Here is a 21,933-nt window from a genome sequence, read left to right as displayed (position 1 = left end):
GGAACTACATACAGTCAGCTTTTGCGTGCAACTATCACTACATATCTTTTTATATATACCTTTTTTATATATATTTTCTATTTAAAATGTTCTTAGATTTTGAATTAGTAGTAACAGGAAATGGCATTTTCATTACTGTGATGCTCTGTCAGTTTAAAATTTTAACAGGAAATGACATCGTTGCTACTGTGATGTTTGTTATAAATATGAGTGCTTTGTCAGTCTAAATTGTTTAACGGCCTGATGAAGACCTAGTTGAAAGCGCTTGCCGATTTTTATATGAATAAACTACCTTGGATATACTCTGTTGAACGCTTGGTTTGTTATTGAAGGTTTCCAAGCTATTGTTCCTCTCTAGTTTTGCCCTTGAATCAGGTACTTTATTTGAATTAACTGTTGACTCCATCTACAAGCAGAAAGCTTATTTTTGTATGCACTGACTCGCATACTGGCGTTGAATATCAAGCCTGCATTGCATTTACTTGCTTTCTTTGATGTCCTTCATGGATGCATCTGCAGTCATAACAAATGGGTTGTCCTGTCGTCAGGCAGCCCTTCGGTCGGCCGGATTCCAAAGTCTGGGTCCGGCTTCGGCTGATGTCGCACTTCACCCGGCGTCATCTCTGCTGGTCTTCGGGTATAAAGGCATCAGCCGACGCCATTTTCCCCAGTCTTTCTTGCCGCGTGGCGCCCGAAGCAGAAGCTGTTCGCAAGTGCCGGTCGGTCAGATCCAGAGATTACTACTACCGAATACTACTTCGAAGACTTCTAAAAAGCTAAGTACCCCGTTGGGGACTCTTTCTTGCCTCAGCCGATGTCAGAAAAAGTTAATAACTGTTTAACTTGTGGGAAACAAATACCTCATAAAGATTTCCACTCTTACTGTCTGCCTTGCTTAGGCCCAGACCACGACGTAGCAGCCTGTTCGGCCTGCGCTTCCTTCAACCGACGAACGCTCAGGCGTCGGTCGGAGTTTGCTGAACAATTTTTCGGCTCAGACTTTGCTTACATTATGCCGTCGGATCCTCCGACTACCCAAATTGTTAAAAAACGCAAGGAAAAAGACCGACACTCGCGGTCCGCGGTTTCGGCCGAAACCACGGTTAAGCAAGCCGCGAGTGTCTCGGTTTCGGCCGAAACCGAGAAAACTGGTCAAGCTTCAGCCGAATCCATGACCACTACTGAGGCTCCTGCTACCTTACCTGAATCGGTCTCAGAAATTTTGCCTACAATTGTGGCTTCTACTGAGTTATGAGACACCATCCCTTTAGATGTTTCTACCCCAGCACGTGGTGCTGCTAGACCCCCTGCAGCCATGTCTATCAAGGCCTTTGCCAGGGCTAAAGCAGCTAAATCTGCTAAGTCAGTGCCTGTTAAACCTCCCTCACACAGGCCCACCTCTAGTTCACAAATGCTTACTCTGGCAGAAGATTTAATATCCTTAATTAGGGGATCCCAATCTCACCCAGACAGGGCCTCTCAGCCCCCAGAAAAGAGACCTAGGACAGAGCCCCCCGAGCCAGTGTCCTCTGATGATTCTGAGGATGACTCCGGCATTACAGAACAGCCAGAGGATCCTTTTTCTACTTATGAAGACTCCGATGCTGAAGAATCCATTCCAGCTGCCTCTCCACCAGAGGAATTTTCCTTTGGGGAAACCTTACATGCCATGAGAGAACAATTTCAATGGCAGGGACAAGATTTCTCAGATTCAAGAAAAAGGCTTAGGACCTTTCTGCATTTACCACAACATAGGCCCTTAGCTATACCTCCTGTTTTGCCTGTTGTGGATGATGCATTTAATGATGTATGCACTGCTCCTGATTCTTTACCTCCAGCCCCTGCCAAACCTGATAGATTTTACAGGGTTCCAGACACTCATCACCACCTATACAAGGCCCCACTGGCAGACCCGAAACTATTTCCCAGGGGCCTAAGGCAGTAGCCTCGACCACAGCAAAAACCCTATTCCTTCAGAAAGGGAATCCAGGTCCTTGCACAGATGGGGCAAAAAAAGTTTACACCTCTGCTACTCTCTCAGCTAGAGCTTTAAACTGTCAGTTTCACATGATCCAATACCAAGAGTTTATGCTTGATCAGTTAACTAAAAAAGTATCCTCTGATGAATCTATAGATAAGAAATATGTATTAGAAATGGTGAATAACATACAACAGGTTAGTAACCATTCCTTAAAATGTGGCTATGATGCACTGGAGGCTTCATTTAGATCAGCCATGACTGGCACAGTGATAAGAAGACATGCATGGTTGAAAGAGCAGGTCTTACCGGATCATGTTAAAGCTAAGCTATTAGATGCTCCTATGGATGAGGCCAGTTTATTTGGTACACCTGCCCAGCAGGTAATGAAGAAAATGGAAGAAAAGGCAAAATCTGTACAAACAGTTAAAGATTTCTTACAGGTTCAGCCCCCAAGGTTTAGCAGGAACTGGCCTGCCAAAAATTGGTCCTTTCCTGACTCCACAAGATCCCAAAGGGGCAGGAATAGACGCTCCAGAGGCAGAAATCAATCCAGAGGAGGTGCCTACAGAGGACGACAGTGGCAAGGTAATAACAGAGGCACAGACACAACCACTGCCACTGCAACAGGACAATCACAGTGACTTGGCTCTAACTCCGCCTACCAGGGAGCAAGTAGCAGCACCATTAGGTGGAAAGTTAGCCTTATTTTCGAAAAATTGGCACTATATCACAAAAGACAAGTGGATTTTGCAAACCATAGACCAAGGCTACCGGTTCCACTTCCACACCTTACCAGTAAAAAGAGGAATGCCAAACCTGCCTCCGAATCAGAAAATAGAAGCTCTACAGCAGATAGCGGAATTAACAAAGATGAGAGCTGTGGAAAGAGTACCAATAACAGAACAGGGCAAAGGATTCTATTCCAGACTCTTCCTAGTACCAAGAAAAGACAAAAATTGGAGGCCTATTCTCGACCTGTCCATCTTAAACACATATATCATTGTCCCAAAATTCAAAATGCTGACCCTACAGCAACTTCTTCCCATGCTGGGCAAGGAGTGTTGGCTGGTAACTCTAGATCTCAAGGAGGCATACCTGCACGTCCCCATTCGACCAAACTGCAGAAGATACCTCAGATTTCTTGCAGGATCAGAGCATTATCAATTCTCAGCATTGCCCTTTGGCTTATCTACTGCGCCCAGAGTATTCACAAAATGCCTGGCATCAGTAATCGCCCACTGCAGACTACAGGGAATCCAAATTTATCCATACCTGGACGACTGCCTGCTACAAGCAGACAACAAAAGCAAGCTGACAACAGATTTACAAAGGGTCATTTACTTGCTACAAGCCCTGGGATACACAGTCAATTTACAAAAGTCAAGGCTGATACCATCCCAAACAAGAACATTCTTGGGCGTGGAATTGGACACAGTAAAACAAATGGCATTCCTAACTGCAGAAAAACAAAAAGAACTCCCTCTTTACTTCTTGGCATTAACAAAACAGAACAAACTAACAGCAAGAAAAGTTCTGCAGGCCCTGGGCTTCATGGCATCGTGCATAATCTTGGTCCCACATGCCAGACTGCATATGAGAAAACTACAGTGGTGCCTAAAGAATTTATGGTCTCAACACAGGCACAGCCTAGAAGCAGAAATACCACTAATTCCATGCCTAAAGCAGGAGTTCCTATGGTGGGCTCAAGCATGCCAGTCAAACCCAGGCCTACCCTTCCACAACTTTCGAACAAGCCAAACCATCACAACAGACGCCTCAGACCTAGGATGGGGGGTGCACATGCTGGACAAATGCGTGCAAGGATTGTGGACTCAGGACCAGCTGCACCTGCACATAAACCAAAAAGAAATGCTGGCAGTAAAACTGGCAATCCAAAAATTCAGACCATTCCTCAAAGAAGGCCATTTGATGATAAGGACAGACAACACCACAGTCATGTGGTACATCAACAAACAGGGAGGCACTCATTCATACCCCCTATGCAGAATGACTTTGGACCTATGGAATCTGGCACTCAGCTACAACATCCAGTTACAGGCAATATTTGTACCGGGAAGAGAACACCCTAGCAGACATGTTAAGCAGAACCACCTCGGATGCTCACGAATGGATGCTACACCCGGACATCTTCAAGACCATCACAAAGAAATGGGGAATGCCACAAATAGATCTATTCGCTTCCCCTCTCAATCACCAGCTCAAAAAATTCTGCACAAGGACATTCCACCCACTTGCATGGAAGGTGGATTCGCTCTCCTTCAGCTGGAAAGGTCTGACAGCATATGCATTTCCACCTCTTCCTTTGATACACAAGGTATTACTGAAAATCAAAGAGGAACGTCCAAGGATAATCCTGATAGCTCCGAACTGGCCAAGACAACATTGGTACCCATTGCTGAGGAGCATGTCTCAGGAGAAAATGTGGTCAATACCCCTGATGCCTTTGATGTTAACTCAGAACAACTACAGCATCATGCATCCAAACCTAAAAACTTTGCAACTGACTGCCTGGAACATCGCATAGCAGCAACTAATCCAAATCTTTCCCAAAGGGTTAAAGACATTATCCTTGAAGCCCGCAGACCTTCAACAAGAAGGAACTATGCAGGAAAATGGAAAAGGTTTGTCATTTGGAGTACTGAAAGAGGAAAAGATGTGTCGAATATAGATATTGCTAACATTCTGGAGTATTTGGCAGAGCTTCTACATACAGGCCTGTCCTACTCCTCCATCAAGATACATGCATCAGCTGTTTCAGCAGAATACAGCTTTGATCCACCTGTCTTTTCACATCCTCTACTCAGGCAGTTCCTCAGAGGGATCAAGAATGTAAAACCTCCTAGGAAACCACCATTACCAGCATGGGACTTGAACTTTGTGCTAGAAAAGTTGACACTCCCTCCGTTTGAACCAGCAGCAACAGCAGATCTACAGCACCTGTCATGGAAAACTGCTTTCCTACTGGCAATTACCTCAGCAAGGAGGGTTTCTGAACTACAGGCCTTAATGGCAGTACAACCCTTCCTAATCTCCCATCAAGACAGGGTGTCCATGAGAACTAATCCTACATTTATGCCTAAGGTGGTATCCAGAGTGTCTTTAAACCAGGCAATCCACCTACCTACCTTCTTCCCCAATCCACAAAACAGAGGGGAAAGAATGCTGCATACCTTGGATGTACATAGACAGCTACGCTACTACCTGGACAGAACCAAGAGTAACAGAAAAACTGACCAGCTTTTTGTAGCCTATGCAACAGGAAGGGAAGGAAAAGCAATTTCCAAACAGACAATCTCCAAATGGATAGGAAATTGCATAAGATTCTGTTACTCCTACCATGGAAAACCAATTCCACAGAACATAAGGCCTCATTCTACAAGGGCTACAGCCACTACCACAGCTTTCTTACGAGGAGTGGCAACCAAGGACATTATTGAGGCGGCTACTTGGACCTCCGTGCATACATTTGCCAAGCATTATAATTTACCTCTGTATTCTAGATCCCGAGCAGGGTTTGCCACTGCTGTACTGCAAGGGATCCTAACCACACCATAATTTCTTCTTCCTCCTCCCCTAGTTAGCTATGGTATTCTACCCATTTGTTATGACTGCAGATGCATCCATGAAGGACATAGTACAGTTTTGTACCTACCATAAATGTAGATGTCCGAACTGGATAGCATCTGCAGTCAGGATTACCCTCCCTCCTTCCCCTCTGTGGTACTCCTAGGGAATTTACCCTCCAAATAGCTAGCTGGGGGGGGGGGGGGAGTCTCTTATGGTGTATTTGTTTGTATATATGTACATACATGCTTATTTTTTGTGTTTGTCCTCTATCTTTTTGGAAACATTGGCATTTATCCAAAATTTAGCCTTCCAAGAGGGCAACTGGCATCTGGGGCAAGAAACACTGAGGAAAATGGCGTCGGCTGATGCCTTTATACCCGAAGACCAGCAGAGATGACGTCGGGTGAAGTGCGACATCAGCCGAAGCCGGACCCAGACTTTGGAGTCCGGCCGACCGAAGGGCTGCCTGACGACAGGACAACCCATTTGTTATGACTGCAGATGCTATCCAGTTCGGACATCTACATTTATGGTAGGTACAAAACTGTACTTTATACGACTTTGGATATGTCCCGTTGAACGCTTGAGGTGCTGAAGAGTTTTCAAGCCATTGTTCCACGGAAGCCTGATACAGTACTTGGTATACTTTTGCTTTTTACGGTGATACTGACTAACTGGTAACTCTATCTGTACGCAGCTAGCGTATTAGTGTATTTGTGTGTTATACAGACTGTTGTTGATTGATACGCTCTACGCATACTGTGCGACCACGCCTGCATCTCAAAAATTAGAGTGTGTTTGCATCAGTGCAAAGGATAAGTTTAAATAGCTCAGTACATGATGTTCTTCGTGTTTCACTGTTGCAGTCATCACACTTGGGTAATCTGCCTGCAGGTAGCCCTCAGTCGGCCCAAATATCAGAGTATTGGGATTTCTGCCTCGGATGCTGTCACCTCTTCCATGACGTCAGGGGTATAAAGCATGCAGCCGACGCCATTACATCAGTCTTTCTTGCCGTGGAGGAGCCCGAAGCAGAAGCAGTTCGCAAGTGCCGGTCGGCCGGTTCCTGAAATTTTCTTTTTTCGAGTTTCAAACCTGGAGTCTTCTAAAGCTAAGTACCCCATTCGGGATCCTTTTTTCTTGCTCTAACCGATGTCAGAAAAAGTTAACAATTGTCTTGCCTGTGGAAAGCAAATACCTCAGAGATTTTCATTCTTACTGCGTCACCTGTTTAGGCCCAGACCACGACGTCCCTCGCTGTCGGTTTTGTGCCTTAACGCCCAAACCATTCGTGGTCAGGCTGTCTTTGTCGCTAAATTCTTTCACTCTCGATGTTCTTCGTATTTCACTGTTGCAGTCATCACATTTGAGTTATCTGCTTCCAGTAGCCCTCAGTCAGCCTGATTATCAAAGTGTTGGGTCCTGCGTTGGTTGCTGTCTCATCTTCCGTGACGTAAGGTAGTCAGGGGTATAAAGCATGCAGCTGATGCCATTACATCAGTCTTTCTTGCCGTGCGGTGCCCAAAGCAGAAGCAGTTCGCAAGTGCCAGTCGGTCGTCTCCTGAAATTTTCGTTTTCGAGTTTCAGAACCAAAGTCTTCAACTAAAGTCAAGTACCCACGTTGGGGAAACTTTTTCTTGCTCTACACCGATATCAGTAAAAGTCAGTAATTGTATTTCTTGTGGAAAGCAAATAACCTCACAAAGATTTTCATTCATACTGTAGTCCTTGCCTAGGCCCTGACAACGACGTACCTCGCTGTCGGTTTTGTGCCTTATTTAAGCAACAAACTATTTGTCGTCGGTGTATTTACACTTCTAAATATTTTGGTACTTGGTTCAATTATCCAGATATGTCTTTGGTAAGCCATCCGAGTACCGACATTCCAAAAAAACGCAAAGATAAAGACAGAGACAGGCCGCCTAGGTCCAAGTTGCGGACGACACTTCTTTTAAGCCAGTTGCCAGTACTCAGTGAGGTGTTTTTGCAGCCCCTGATACCACCTACTTCAGATTTGCAGGCCTCTACTGAGACCCATTCAGAGTCTGGTATGCCGCGAGATGCTTCAACTGTGGAACCTGCGAATGTCTCTACCTCGGATGGGTCCGGTGCCGCTGTGCAGGCACCGGCTTCTGAGGGTGTATTCAGGCCTACTGACTTGCATATTAAACCGACGCCATCTTTTTCTTCAAGGCCTAAAACTCAAACTATGCCTAGAAAAACGATGCCCAGACCGCATGGTCAGCCCTCTATGCCTAAAAAAACAAATGATAAGAATGGCTGAAGACCTTATTACTTTAATCAGGGGAAGCCAACCTTCCACCTCTAAGAGACCTAGGACTGAATTTGCTTATAATACTTCTGACCAGAATTCTGAAATTTCTGTTTTCTCTGATGACAAGGATTTACCCTTATCTACCTATGAGGATTCTGATGCAGAGGACTCTATTCCCTCTGCTTCCCCCCCAGAGGATTTCTCTTTTGGTGAAACCCTGCATACTCTTAGGGAGCACTTTTGCTGGGAAAGCCAGGATTACTCTGATTCTAAAAAGAGGCTTAGGGATTTCTTACTCCTGCCCCAACACAGGCCTTTAGCTATCCCTCCTCTCCTCCATAATCCCTATCTCTGATTATGTAGCCCAGGCAGGTATGACCCTGACCTTGAGCAGTATCCTACCTTCACCAAGAATGATGCCACAATACAGAGATAAGATGATCAGCTTTAACAATTGGCTTAAACTCTGGTGTCATTCAAAGGGGATCCAATGTCTGTCTGCCTGGGATGACATGCTGGACAAGCCACGCTGCTTAAGAGGGACGGCTTGCACCTATCACCCTGGGATTCGGATATTGGCAAAGGCTCTTGCCACCCCATAGTGCCTTTTTAGGCAAGGCTCAAATTCTAAACCTACCACCCTAGAACACAAAAAGGAAAAAACTAAGGGTAATGCTGCTCAGTGCCAGAAGTCTAAATCTCAAAATGCACGCACTGAGGCCCTTCTCAGTATGGAGAACATCGATGTCTGTGCAGTGACAGAAACCTGGTTCAAGGCTCCTGAGAGCACCCCAGCACTATCAGGTTTTACCTCTAATCATGCGTTCGGTCCCAAAAATCCGGCCAATACCAAGAAAGGAGGGGGTATCCATATTCATCAAGGACACCCACACCTCAAGACTGGTGGCAATGCACGATGCATCGGAGACCATCCAGGTGCAATTAACCATAGGCAAGACTGCTCTGCAAATTGTAGCATGTTACAGGCCACCCTCACAAACTCAGGAACCTCACATGGCCTTCCTGAAAACACTAGAGGGGATAAATGTATCACCAAACACCATCATACTAGGTGACTTCAATTACCCTAATATAGACTGGGAACACTACTCAAGCCCAAACACCCTAGCCCAAAAGTTCCTGGAATTCATAAACTCAAATGCCATGGAACAACTAGTCACCATCCCCACAAGAGGAGAAAACATACTTCATCTCATCATCACGAACATGGGAGCACAATGTTCAACACCGAAGTATACCCCTCACTGGTGAGATCAGATCACAAACTAATCTCGCTGGAGGTCCTCATCCCACCCCCACCTGAAATAAAAAAGACCACAGTAAAGAACTTCTTGAAAGCTGACTTCACACTTCTAAAGACTAGTGTGGTCTCCTTTAAGGTCCCGAGCCATGGAAAACAGTACTCAAGCCGCTGAATCACTTACAAATGCCTTCTACCAGCACCTGCAGGACTGCATGGATAAGGCAATCCCAAGCAAAACAAAGACTCTTTGTACCAAAGGCAAGCGTCCAGTCTGGTGGACCCCAGCCATAAACAAACTCTACAACAAAAGGAGGAAGCTACTACAAGATAGAGCAAAATCCTTAAAAGGTAAGACACCCTTGATCACTATAAGTAAAAACTAAGAGCTCTCATAAAATCATCCAAAGCAAATTTTGAGAGAAAAATAGCTAAAGACTCAAAAGACAATCATAAGGCCTTCTTTAGCTATGTTAGAAACCAGGGAGGAAACTCCCAGATATGCTCAGAACTAGTTCAAAATGATGTGAAGATTACTGATCCTACAGACATTGCCAACATACTGGCTGACAGGTTCAGTGCAAACTTCTCCCCTCCCCAAAGGAGAGATATCTATACCAAGCGATTGCAGCCCCCCAAACATCTCCAAAGCCCAAGTGAGAACTGCTCTCTCCAAAGCAAAAAACACAGCATCCATGGGACCTGATGGTGTCCCCGGCTGTGTGCTCCACGAACTCAACAAGGAATTAAACCCACAGCTAGGACAGCTGTTTATTCATAGTCTTACCTCTGGATACGTACCCAGGGAGTGGCGCACTGCAACTGTGGTCCCACTTCACAAAGGCGGTGCCTCCACCGACCCTGGAAATTACCGGCCCATTAGCTTGACAAGCCTTATCTGCAAAGCCATGGAGAGGATCATAATGGACCTCATAAATAAAGACATAGGGAATTTGCAGACTTTGGATCCATCCCAGTTTGGCTTTGTCAAAGGCAGGTCATGCCTTCTAAACTTGGTTGACTTTTTCGAAACAGTCACCAAAGCCATTGATGAGGGAAAGGCAGTCCATACAGCCTACCTCGATCTGGCGAAGGCCTTGATACAATACCCCACTCGGGTATCATTGAAAAACTCATCAGCTTAAATGTTAACCCATACATCACAAGATGGGTTGCAAACTGGCTGAGTGACAGAACCCACAAGGTCAGAGTTGCTGGCGCCATGTCAGACTCAAAGCCTGTCACAAGTGGTGTACCACAGGGCTCAGTCCTGGGCCCACTCTTGTTTGGCATCTACTTTTCAAGTACAAGCAAACACAGGAGGGTTATGGCTGACAAAGTTTGCAGATGACTGCAAACTGGGCCATAGTAGAAAACACATCTGACACAGATATCCTTCAGAAGGGTCTCACAGAAACGGATAACTGGTGCCAGAGCCATGGCCTAAAGTTAAATGCCAAAAAATGCATAGTCATACCCTTCGGGAAAAACAAGATTACCCCTAGCTACCAAATAGGTGGCAATCCACTGAGCACAGAAGAAGTTATCAGGGACCTGGGGACCCAGGTTGATAGTAGTCTGTCATTCGACACCCATGTAGCTAAAGTAGTTAGGAAGACCTTCTACATTGCCCACCTTATCATGAAGGGATTCTCATCTAGATCAAGGGAGGTCATAGTCTCCCTATACTCATCACTCATCAGACCAATGATTGAGTACAATGCCCCATTCGGAATGTATCTGACCCGACACTTGCAGCAGCTGGAGAGGCCACAAAAGTTCCTCACCAAAAGGATAAAGGGTCTCAAACATCTGTCCTATGCTGCCCGACTGAAAGAACTGCAGCTCTATTCAGTTGCTTACCGCTTGCTCAGAGGTGACCTTTGCCTAACATACAAGGCCATGTCAAACCCAGATTTGATGAATATGCTGCACCTCAAAAAATCTAGATCCATCAGAGCCACAAGGGCGGGAGACTTAAACCTCAACACGGCTATTAATAGGACGTGCTGGAGGGATAGATTCATCACCCAAAGACTCCCTATGCTGTGGAATAAAATCCCGGTATATGTGAGGCAGAGCACCTCGCTGGCCTTGTTCAAGAGAAATCTTGACCAATGGATGGGAGATCGCAGATATACCCCAGGGATTACCTCAGTGTCACTGCTCGACAGAGGCACAGCAAAATAATGGGTATAGTTCCCCATACTAAAGGGGTGGCGTAAGCCACAAAACTATGGGCTAGGCTTGTAAATGCCCTCGGGCAGATAGCCTAGTATGAACCTATGAACCTCCTGAACAAGACATTGTTGATGATGCCTTTTCGGAATCTAGCTTGGCCCCTGACTCTTTACCTGCTGCTCCCAGAAAACCTGATGGATATTACAGGGTTCCTGACTCTCACAAGTTCCTTTTTAAAAATCCTGCTGTGGATCCTGAGACCATTTCACAGGGACCCAAGGGCATTAAGGCTACTACTGCCAAAAATCTTATCCCCTGTGATAGAGACTCCAGGGCGCTGGATAGATGGGGTAAGTAAGTATACACTTCAGCAACTTTGGCCATTAGGACCTTAAACTGCCAGTTTCATATGTTAAAGTATCAGCAGCATATTACTGGATTGCTTAAACAGAAAATGATGTTGATTCCTGACTCTGCTGAAAATAAGGATTTACAGGATTTAATGCATTCTGCTGAACAGGTTGGAAAGCATACTTTGCAATGTGGTTTTGATTCACTAGAGGCAACTTGCAGGGCTGCTGTCACTGGGTCTGTACTTAGAAGGCATGCTTGGTCTAAGGAGCAATCTTTGCCAGATCATGTTAAAACTAAATTGCTGGATGCTCTGTTAAATCAGGACTGCCTGTTTGGCAACAAAGCAGAAGAACTTAAAAAGATGGAGGAACAAGCTAAATCTATGCAAACTGTTAAAGATTTCCTACAAGTACAGCCTCCAAGATTTAGTAGGCATTGGCCCTCTAAGAATTGGTCTTTTCCTGCCTCTTCCAAGCCTTCTCAGTCCAAACCCAGAACCAGCAGAACTCCCAGGCTTCCGTCCCAGGGAACGCACAGGGCTAAGCAGTGGGGGGCTCCCACTTCCAAATCAGGGAGTAGTAAGACTCCCCCCTATGGTAAACTGTCCCAACTGACTGCTCCTTTAAGGGAGAAAGATTGCTCTGCAGGCAAAAAGCTGGGAACTCATTACCCAGGACAAATAGGTTTTAAATATAGTTTCCCAAGGATACAGATTTCACTTCCACACATTACCAACCCTTAAACGGTTGACCAGATCTAACCTCGAATCAGTGGGCAGAGGCTCAAAAGCAAGTATTCTCTCTGTTAAGCATAAAGGCTATTCAAACTGTACCAGAAGAGGAAAAGGGACAAGGTTTCTACTCAAGACTTTTCCTGGTACCCAGAAAAGACAACTCATGGCATCCTATCCTGGACCTTTCTATCTTAAACACCTTTTTGGTGATTCCAAAATTCAAGATGCTAACTCTTCACCAGTTACTTCTTATGCTAGGCAAAGATGCCTGGTTAGCAACACTGGATTTAAAGTAAGCCTACCTGCACATCCCAGTCAGGGAATCTTGCAGAAGATACCTACGCTTCAAAGCAGGCTACACACACTATCAGTTCTCTGCATTGCCATTTGGCTTATCTACTGCGCCTAGGGTACTCACAAAGTGTCTAGCTCCAGTTATTGCATTTTGCAGTCAAAGAAATGTTCAAATATACCCATACCTGGACGATTATCTAATTCAGGCAGAAAGCCAGGACATACTTTTGAATCATGTGGCATTTGTACAAAAGGTGCTAACTTGTCTGGGGTACACCATAAACGAAAAGAAATCACATCTGGTACCCTGTCAACAAATTATATTCCTGGTAGCAAGCTTGAACACAACTTCCTAGATGGCTTTCCTCACGCCAGAGAAACAAATTCATTTGACAACTTACTTCAAACTAATGGCCACAAAAACCATGCTATCTGCAAGGCAAATACTGCAAGCTTTTGGGTTCATGGCCTCCTGCATTCTACTAATTCCATATGCAAGATTGCATATGAGGAAACTACAGTGGTATCTAAAAAGCTTGTGGTGTTAACATTCTCAGGATCTAGAAGCAATGATTCCTATCATACCTTGCCTACGGTTAGAGTTCCTTTGGTGGGCAGAGGGCCTGCCACCAAAACAGGGGACTACCATTCATTCTACCCTCTGCCGTCCAAACCCTAACAACAGACGCATCAGACTATGCATGGGGGACTCACCTGGCAGGGAAGTGCATTCAGGGCAAATGGAACCCAACTCAAATGCACCTGCATATCAATCAAAAAGAAATGTTAGCTGTACAGAATGCTCTGACAGCCTTCAAGGACCACATTCTTCCAGGACAATTAATGGTAAAGACGGGCAACACCACTGTTATGTGGTACATAAACAAGCAGGGGGATACCCATTCTTACCCCCTCTGCAGACTAGCCATGGCTCTGTAGAACACAACCTTGAGCTACCAAGTGCATCTACAGGCTCAGTTCCTGACAGGAAAATTAAATACACTGGCAGACGAACTAAGCAGAAATCTCATGGACCCACACAAGTGGAAAGTGGAACCAAAGACTTTCAACAGGTTGATAAACAAATGGGGGAGCCCAGATATAGACCTGTTTGCCTCCCCCCAGAACTACCAATTGGAAAAAATTTTGCACAAGGACTTCCCACAAACAAGCTTGGAAAGTGGTTGCTCAATCCTTCAGCTGGAAAAATCTCTCATATTTCCTCCTCTGTCTCTCCTCTCCAAAGTACTACTAAAGATCAAGCAGGACAAACCAAGGATGATACTGATTCCACGAGACTGGCCACACCAACACTGGTAGCCCCTCTTGCACAGTTTGTCACTGCTGGCTCCATGGCACTTGCAGCAGACTCCCACCCTGCTGTCACAGCAGGAGAGCCAGATTCTGCACCCTTAGCTTCAAACCCTGAACATGGCAGCCTAGCTAATTACCCAATCTGTCTGTTGCCATCCCTCAGTAAACAAGTGTTGGATGTCATTTTGGAGGCAAGGAGGCCTAGTACTAGAAAATCTTATGCTGAAAAATGGAAAAGATTCTGTGCCTGGAACCAAACTCAAGGGATGAGCACAGCAGTGTCCAGTTTACCTCAGATTCTTCAATATTTAACTGTGATGCTTTACAAGGGCCTTTCTTTTTCCTCCATCAAAATTCATGCCTCAGCCATTTCAGCTCATTACAACACAGAACCACCCCTCTTGTCTCATCCACTGCTCAAGCAGTTCCTCAGAGGGGCCAAAAACCTAAGACCACCCAGGAGAGCCCCAACTCCAGCCTGGGACCTTAAGTTTGTATTGAAAAGACTCACTCTTCCTCCTTTTGAGCCAGCTGCAAGTGCAGAGTTAACATTCCTTTCTTGGAAAACAGCCTTCCTTTTAGCAATTACTTCAGCAAGAAGGGTATCTGAATTACAGGCCCTTATGGCAGTGGAGCCTTTCATCATCTTTCATGCGGACAGGATGTCCCTCAGGACCAACCCCTCCTTCATGCCCAAGGTGGTATCCAGTGTGGCTCTTAATCAGGCCATTCATTTGTCAACCTTCTTTTCTAATCCACAGAACAAAGGGGAACAAATACTGCACTCCTTAGATGTGCACAGACAACTTAGATTTTACTCAGACAGGACTAAACCTCAAAGGAAATCTGAACAACTGCTGGTGGCATTTGCTACAGGGGCAGAGGGGAAGGCTATTTCAAAGCAAACCATTTCTAAATGGATAGGCTATTGCATTAATTTCTGCTATAAGCACCATGCAAAACCTATCCCACAGGGGATTAGTCCCCATTCAGCCAGGGCTGCATCTACCTCTACAGCCTTTCTCAGAGGTGTCCCTACCAGGGACATCCTAGAAGCTGCTACCTGGAGTTCTGTACATACTTTCACCAAGCATTACCATTTACCAACTTTCTCCAAATCCAGAGCTGGCTTTGCCACTGCAGTATTGTAGGGCCTTATAGCTGGTCCTAATGCTATCTAAATTCCTCCTCCCATCCTTAGCTTTGGGAAGCTACCCAAATATAACTGCAACAGTGAAACATGAAGAACATAGTACAGTTGTGTACACTTACCATAAATGTAGATGTTCGAGTGTATTCACTGTTGCAGTCCTAGTTACCCTCCCCCCAGCCCCCTGACTTCTTTTGGCTATACTTCTATTCTCCTTTACTATGCTTAAAAGCTTTTTGGTGTATTTGCTTTTTTGTTGGAGGTATAACCTTGTATACATATATTGAATTGCTTCCCATTAGGGGAGCACCTGACATCAGGGGCAAGAAAAACTGATGTAATGGCGTCGGCTGCATGCTTTATACCCCTGACTACCTGACGTCACGGAAGATGAGACAGCAACCGACGCAGGACCCAAGACTTTGATAATCAGGCTGACTGAGGGCTACTGCAAGCAGATAACCCAAATGTGATGACTGCAACAGTGAATACACTCAAACATCTACATGTATGGTAAGTGTACACAACTGTACTTTCTCCGTATTCTGAAATGGCTTCGATAAGCCATCCGACTACTGAAAAAACATAAAGATAAAGACAGAGACAGACTGCATAGGTCCAAAACTGCCGACAACGCTTCCGTTAAACTAGTCGTCAGTCCGCCTGTACTCAGTGAGGCGCCTTCCCAGTCCTTGATGCCAGCTTCTACAGATTCGCAGGCCTCTGTTGAGACCCATTCTGAGTCCGGTATGCCGCAAGATGCTTCTTCGACTGTGGAACCTGCGGACGTCTCTACCTTGGATGGGTCCGGAGCCGCTGTGCAGGCACCAGCTTCTGAGGGTGTATTCTGACCTACCAATGTTCGTATTAAACCAACAACTTCGTTTTTAGCTAAAACTGCCAAGTTTCTCAGGCCCAGAGTTCGCACTACACCTAGAAAACCGAAGACCAAAGCCCATGCTCAAGCTCCCATGCCACAAAAACAAATGTTTAGAATGGCTGAAGCCCTTATTACTCTAATTAGGGGAAGCCAGCCTTCCCCTGCTAAAAGACAAAGAAGTGAGTTCCCTTCTGATTCTCCAGGCCAGGAGTCTGATGACTCCGACCCATCTAATTACCAGGACTTACCCTTAACCGATGAGGATTTAGATGCAGAGGAATCCATCCTCTCTACCTCCCCTCCAGAGGATTTTTCTTTTGGTGAAACCGTGCATACTTTTAAGAGAGCATTTCCGCTGGGAATGCCAGGGCTATCTTCAGTCCAAAAAGAGACTCAGATAATCTTTAGAGTTGCCTCATAATAGGTCTCTAGCTATACCCCCTGTCTTGGATATTGTAGATGATGTCTTCATGGAATCCAGTCTTACCACCGGCTCCTAGAAAACCTGACAGGTACTACAGAGTACCTGATTCTCACAAAGTTCTCTTTTAAGCATCCTACTGCAGATCCAGAGTCCATTTTCCAGGGACCTAAAGGCATTAAGGCTACTACAGCCAAAAACCCTACCCCTTCAGACAGGCATTCAAGAGCTTTAGACAGATGGGGTAAGAAGGTATATACCTCTGCAACTCTTGCCATCAGAGCTTTGAATTTCCAGTTTCACATGTTGAAGTACCTACAACATATTATGGAACTAATTAAACAAAAATGGTGCTACTTCCAGATTGTGCAGAAAATAAAGATTTACAAGAGTTAATGCATTCTGCAAACCAAGTTAGTAAACATGCTTTGCAGTGTGGTTTTGATGCCTTGGTAGCATCTTGCAGGGCTGCAGTCACTGGGTCTGTACTGAGAAGGCATGCTTGGCTGAAGGAACAAATCTTGCCAGATCATGTCAAAGCAAAATTACTAGACGCTCCTTTTTGGCACCAAAGCAGAAGAAGTTCTTAAAAAGATGGGGGGAAAAGCTAAATCTATGCAAACTGTCAAATATTTCTTACAGGTGAAGTCACCTAGATTCAGTAGACATTGGCCTTAGGAAACAGACCACCAAGACTACAGTCTCAGGGTATGCAGAAATCAAAACAATGGAGTGCTCCCACCTCAAAAACAGGGAGTGGTAAGCCACCCCCTTATGGAAAAAGATCACAATGACTTTTCATTTATCCTTCCCAGCCATGCCCAATTAATTGCGCCCCCTACGAGGAAAACTGGCCTTTCATGCAAAAAACTGTATGCCCATTACTCAGGACCGATGGGTTCTAAACATTGTATCCCAGGGATACAGATTCTACTTCCATTCCCTGCCAACCCCAAGCGGGTTGCCAAACCTTCCTCCAAACCAGTGGGCAGAGGCTCAAAAACAAGTACTCTCCCTTCTCAATATCAGGGCTATTCAACTTGTTCCAGTAGAACAAAGGGGACAGGATTTCTACTCCAGACTGTTCCTGGTGCCCAGAAAAGAGGACTCTTGGCACCCTATCCTGGATCTGTCAATTCTCAACACCTTTCTGGTGGTCCCAAAATTCAAAATGCTTACACTGCAGCAGCTTCTCCCAGTGCTAGCTAGCCAAGGATGCCTGGTTAGTCACCCTAGACTTAAAAGAAGCTTATCTGCACATCCCCTTAAGGGAGTCTTGCAGGAAATATCTGCATTTCGGGGCAGGTTCTATGTGCTATCTACTGCACCCAGAGTATTCACAAAGTGCCTGGCTCCAGCCATTGCATACTGCAGGCAGAGAAGTATTCAAATTTACCCATACTTGGACAATTGCCTGATTCAGGCGGACAGTCAGGAATTGCTGTTTCAGCACCTGGCATTTGTAAAAAGACTCCTAACTTCACTGGGGTACACCACCAACGAAAAGAAATCATAACTGGTGCCCAGTCAAAAAATTGTATTCCTGGGATCAAGCTTGAACACAACTTCCCAGTTGGCATTCCTCACTCCAGAAAAGCAGGTCTATTTGACAAACTACTTCAAACTAATGGCCACCAAAACCCAGCTGTCTGCAAGGAAAATACTGCAAGCCCTAGGGTTCATGGCCTCATGCATTCTACTAATTCCATATGCAAGACTGCATATGAAGAAACTTCAGTCGTACTTAAAAAGTCTCTGGTGTCAACATTCTCAGGACCTGGAAACAGTGATTCCTATCATACCTTGTCTAAGGGCAGAATTCCTTTGGTGGGCAGAAGCATGCGACCACAACCCCTCACCGCCCAAACCCCGACAACAGATGCATCAGACTATGCATGGGGGGCTCACATGGCAGACAAATGTATTCAAGGCAAATGGAGCACAGGACAAATTCTCCTGCATATCAATCAAAAAGAGATGCTAGCTGTACATAATGTTCTGACAGCCTTTAAATACCTACTCCTTCCAGGACAGCTCCTGATAAAAACAGACAACACCACAGTTATGTGGTACATAAACAAATGGGGGGAACCCATTCTTACCCACTCTGCAGGTTAGCCATGGCCCTGTGGAACACAGCCTTGAGCAACCAAGTGCACCTACAAGCCCAATTCCTGCCAGGCAAACAAAATTCACTGGCAGATGACTTAAGCAGAAATCGACTAGATCCACACGAGTGGAAATTGGAGCCCAACTCATACAAACTTCTAATCCAGAGGTTGGGGACACCAGAGGTGGACCTCTTTGCCTCCTCAGAGAACCACCAATTGAGCAAATTCTGCACCAGGAACCCTCACAGCAAGGCCTGGCGGGTGGATGCCCCTATCCTTCACATGGAAAAACCTCTCAATTTATTCTTTTCCCCCTCTGCCCCTCCTCTCAAAAGTACTACTCAAAATCAAACAGGACAGGCCAAGGGAAATTATTGCCCTAGACTGGCGACGCCAGCACTGGTACCCACTCCTACACAGTCTGACAGCAGTGCCACCCTGGCACCTACATCTCACACCTTCCCTGCTGTCTCAGCAGGAGGGACAGATCTTGCACCCACAGTTGCAAACCCTAAACCTTGCAGCCTGGCTTATCCCCTGAATATACCACCAGCATCCCTCAGCAAACAGGTGCTGGATGTCATCCTTGAGGCCAGAAGGCCTAGTGCTAGGAAATCCTATGCTGAAAAGTGGAAAATATATTGTTCTTGGAGTCAGTCTCAAGGAAAGGACACAGCTGTGCCCTTCTTACCTCAAATCCTTGATTACCTAGCAGAGCTGCTCCACAGAGGCCTATCCTTCTCCTCCATTAAGATCCGTGCCTCTGCCATCTCAGCTCATTATAATACTGAGCCACCTCTCTTTTCTCACCTTCTCATCAAACAGTTCCTGAGAGGGGCTAACAATTTAAGGCCCCCTAGGAGAGCTCCCACCCCTGCCTGGGACCTTAACTTTGTACTGGAAAAGCTCACGCTTCTCCTTTTGACCTGCTGCTTCAGCAGAGTTAAAATTCCTCTCTTGGAAAACAGCCTTGCTTCTAGCCATTAGCTCAGCAAGAAGAGTGTCTGAGTTACAGGCACTGATGGCTGTGGAACCCTTCATTATTTTCCATGCTGACAGGGTTTCCCTTAGGACTAATCCATCCTTTATGCCTATGGTGGTATCCAGTGTGGCTCTAAACCAATCCATCCATTTGCCAACCTTCTTCCCTAATCCTCAGAATAAAGGGGAAAGGATCCTACACTCCTTGGACGTGCACAGACAGCTCAGGTTCTACCTTGACAGGACTAAACCTTTCAGAAAATCTGAACAGCTGCTAGTCAGCTTTGCTACAGGGGCAGAGGGCAAGGCCATTTCAAAGCAAACCATTTCCAAATGGATAGCACATTGCATTAATTTCTGCTACAAGCACCATGGAAAACCTACCCCACAGGGGATCAAAACACATTCCACTAGGGCTACTTTCACCTCTACAGCATTTCTCAGAGGAGTCCCTACCAGTGACATCCTGGAAGTTGCAACCTGGAGTTATATACACACTTTCACTAAGCATTGCCACTTACCTATTTTTTTCTAAATCCAGAGCTGGATTTGCTACGGTAGTCTTACAAGGCCTGCTAGCCAGCCCTAACACTTCTTGACTGCCTCCACCCTTCCTCAGCTTTGGAAATCAACCCAAGTGTGATGACTGCAACAGTGAAATACGAAGAACATAGTACAGTTGTGTACACTTACCATAAATGTAGATGCCTGAGTGTATTCACTGTTGCAGTCCTGGTTTCCCTCCCTCCAGCCCCCTGGTGTTCCGTATCCTTTCTACCTATCCTCTTTATGGCCATTTGTTATGGCAGTGGTATTTACTATTTACTAGGGGTGTTCCACACCATATAATAGCTTCCTATTTTGGGGGCTCCTGACATTTGGGGCAAGAAAAACTGATGTAATGGTGTCGGCTGCATGTTTTATACCCCTGACGACCTGACGTCATGGAAGAGGTGACAGCATCCGACGTAGAAATCCCAAGACTCTGGTACTCAGGCAGACTGAGGGCTACCTGCAGGCAGATAACTCAAATGTGATGACTGCAGCAGTGAATACACTCGAACATCTACATTTATGGTAAGTGTATGCAACTGTACCTTTCTTTCTTGACTGTGAAATATTACTGCATAGAAAGGTTGGTGGTGGTACAGAACAGGTTGTAGAAACCAAAACAAAAAACTCATTCTGGAGTATCCAAGATATTTGGTGGGGAAAAAGTGAAGCAGCAGGGTGGAAGGGACAGGTGCAGGATGCTGTCCATTAGGCAGGTTTACTAGACTGATTTCCCTTATTGGCCACATTGTGATGTGGTGTGGAGCAGGGTTAGAATGCAGAAAGGTGAGGTCAAAGGTATTATCTTAAAGATGAGGCCTCACAAGTAAAACAAACTTGAAATCTTTATATAGCTATTACAGATGAAATCTCATCTGGAAGACTCACATTTGTGCGGATATCTGGATCAGCTGTTGTACTTTGTAAGAGAGCAGCAGTTTGGGACAATGTTTGTGTCAGAACCTTTAAAGGTTAAAAAAAAAAACTAAAGAAAGACATTTTTAGTGCTGAAGAACTGAGGTGTGAGATGCGTTGTGGTATTCTGAATTATTTATTTCCATCAGGAGTTGTATGTTTACAGAATGACTTTCCTTGAGATGTTGTGGAGTTAAAAATGGTGAGAGAATTTAAAAGTCCATGTGATGGTCATATTACAGTACTTGTGGGAAGTAAGTAGAAAATTATTTGTTTGTGAGCTGCAGTTTGCTGCTAATTTGGTTTATAAGAAGGTAAGAAACATAAATGACTTCCAGCTGCTCTCACTCTTTCTGTTTATGTCATGAGATTTTGTGTTCTGTATTCTTGTAGAGTGCGAAACAGTATCATTTATTTATTTAACATTTGTTGACTAGGACAGAGCCTGTTTTCAGCGGAGGCATAGGGAGAAAAGCTCCAGACACTTACCAGACGATACTGGTTACAGTATTCTGACAGGTAACCTGTTAAACTGAGTTTGAAATTTATCAGGTATTGCTTGCACATTTAAGAACCTGAGCAAGTTGTTACTTGAGTTTTGTGTTTCCAAGTGGGATTTTTTTCTTGTAACAGGAACTTAAGCATTCCAACTGGATTATTCATTTACAAAAAAAGCAAAAAAAAATGTTTGTCTGACTGGCTCCATGGTGTTGTAGAAGTGGTTACTACAGAGTGCATAAAATATGTAAAGATATACCATCACCTTTAGTACACTTCTGCTACAGTAAACACACACACAAATGAACATGCACAAGCACCCCTCCCACACACAATGATGTGATGGAGGGTGTAGACCCTTAACACACCACTGATACCTTCTGTTAATCATATTTTTTGTTGGTGGCTAAAATGTTGCTCGTTTATATGGCATGAACTTAAGCA

The 21,933-nt window shown here is 45.1% G+C and overlaps 1 protein-coding gene across 2 annotated transcripts in view; it reads left to right on the top strand.

The window, feature by feature from the left end:
- PFKL (phosphofructokinase, liver type) overlaps positions 1 to 21,933 on the top strand; it is a 905,205-nt gene that overhangs the window by 809,168 nt on the left and 74,104 nt on the right. The gene's annotated exons all lie outside the window — the stretch shown is intronic.

Source organism: Protopterus annectens, chromosome 2.part0 (genome assembly GCF_019279795.1).
Source record: "Protopterus annectens isolate FY-2018-M chromosome 2.part0, PAN1.0, whole genome shotgun sequence".
Classification (NCBI taxonomy): domain Eukaryota; kingdom Metazoa; phylum Chordata; order Ceratodontiformes; family Protopteridae; genus Protopterus; species Protopterus annectens.
This window is presented reverse-complemented; position numbering and strand designations above follow the sequence as displayed.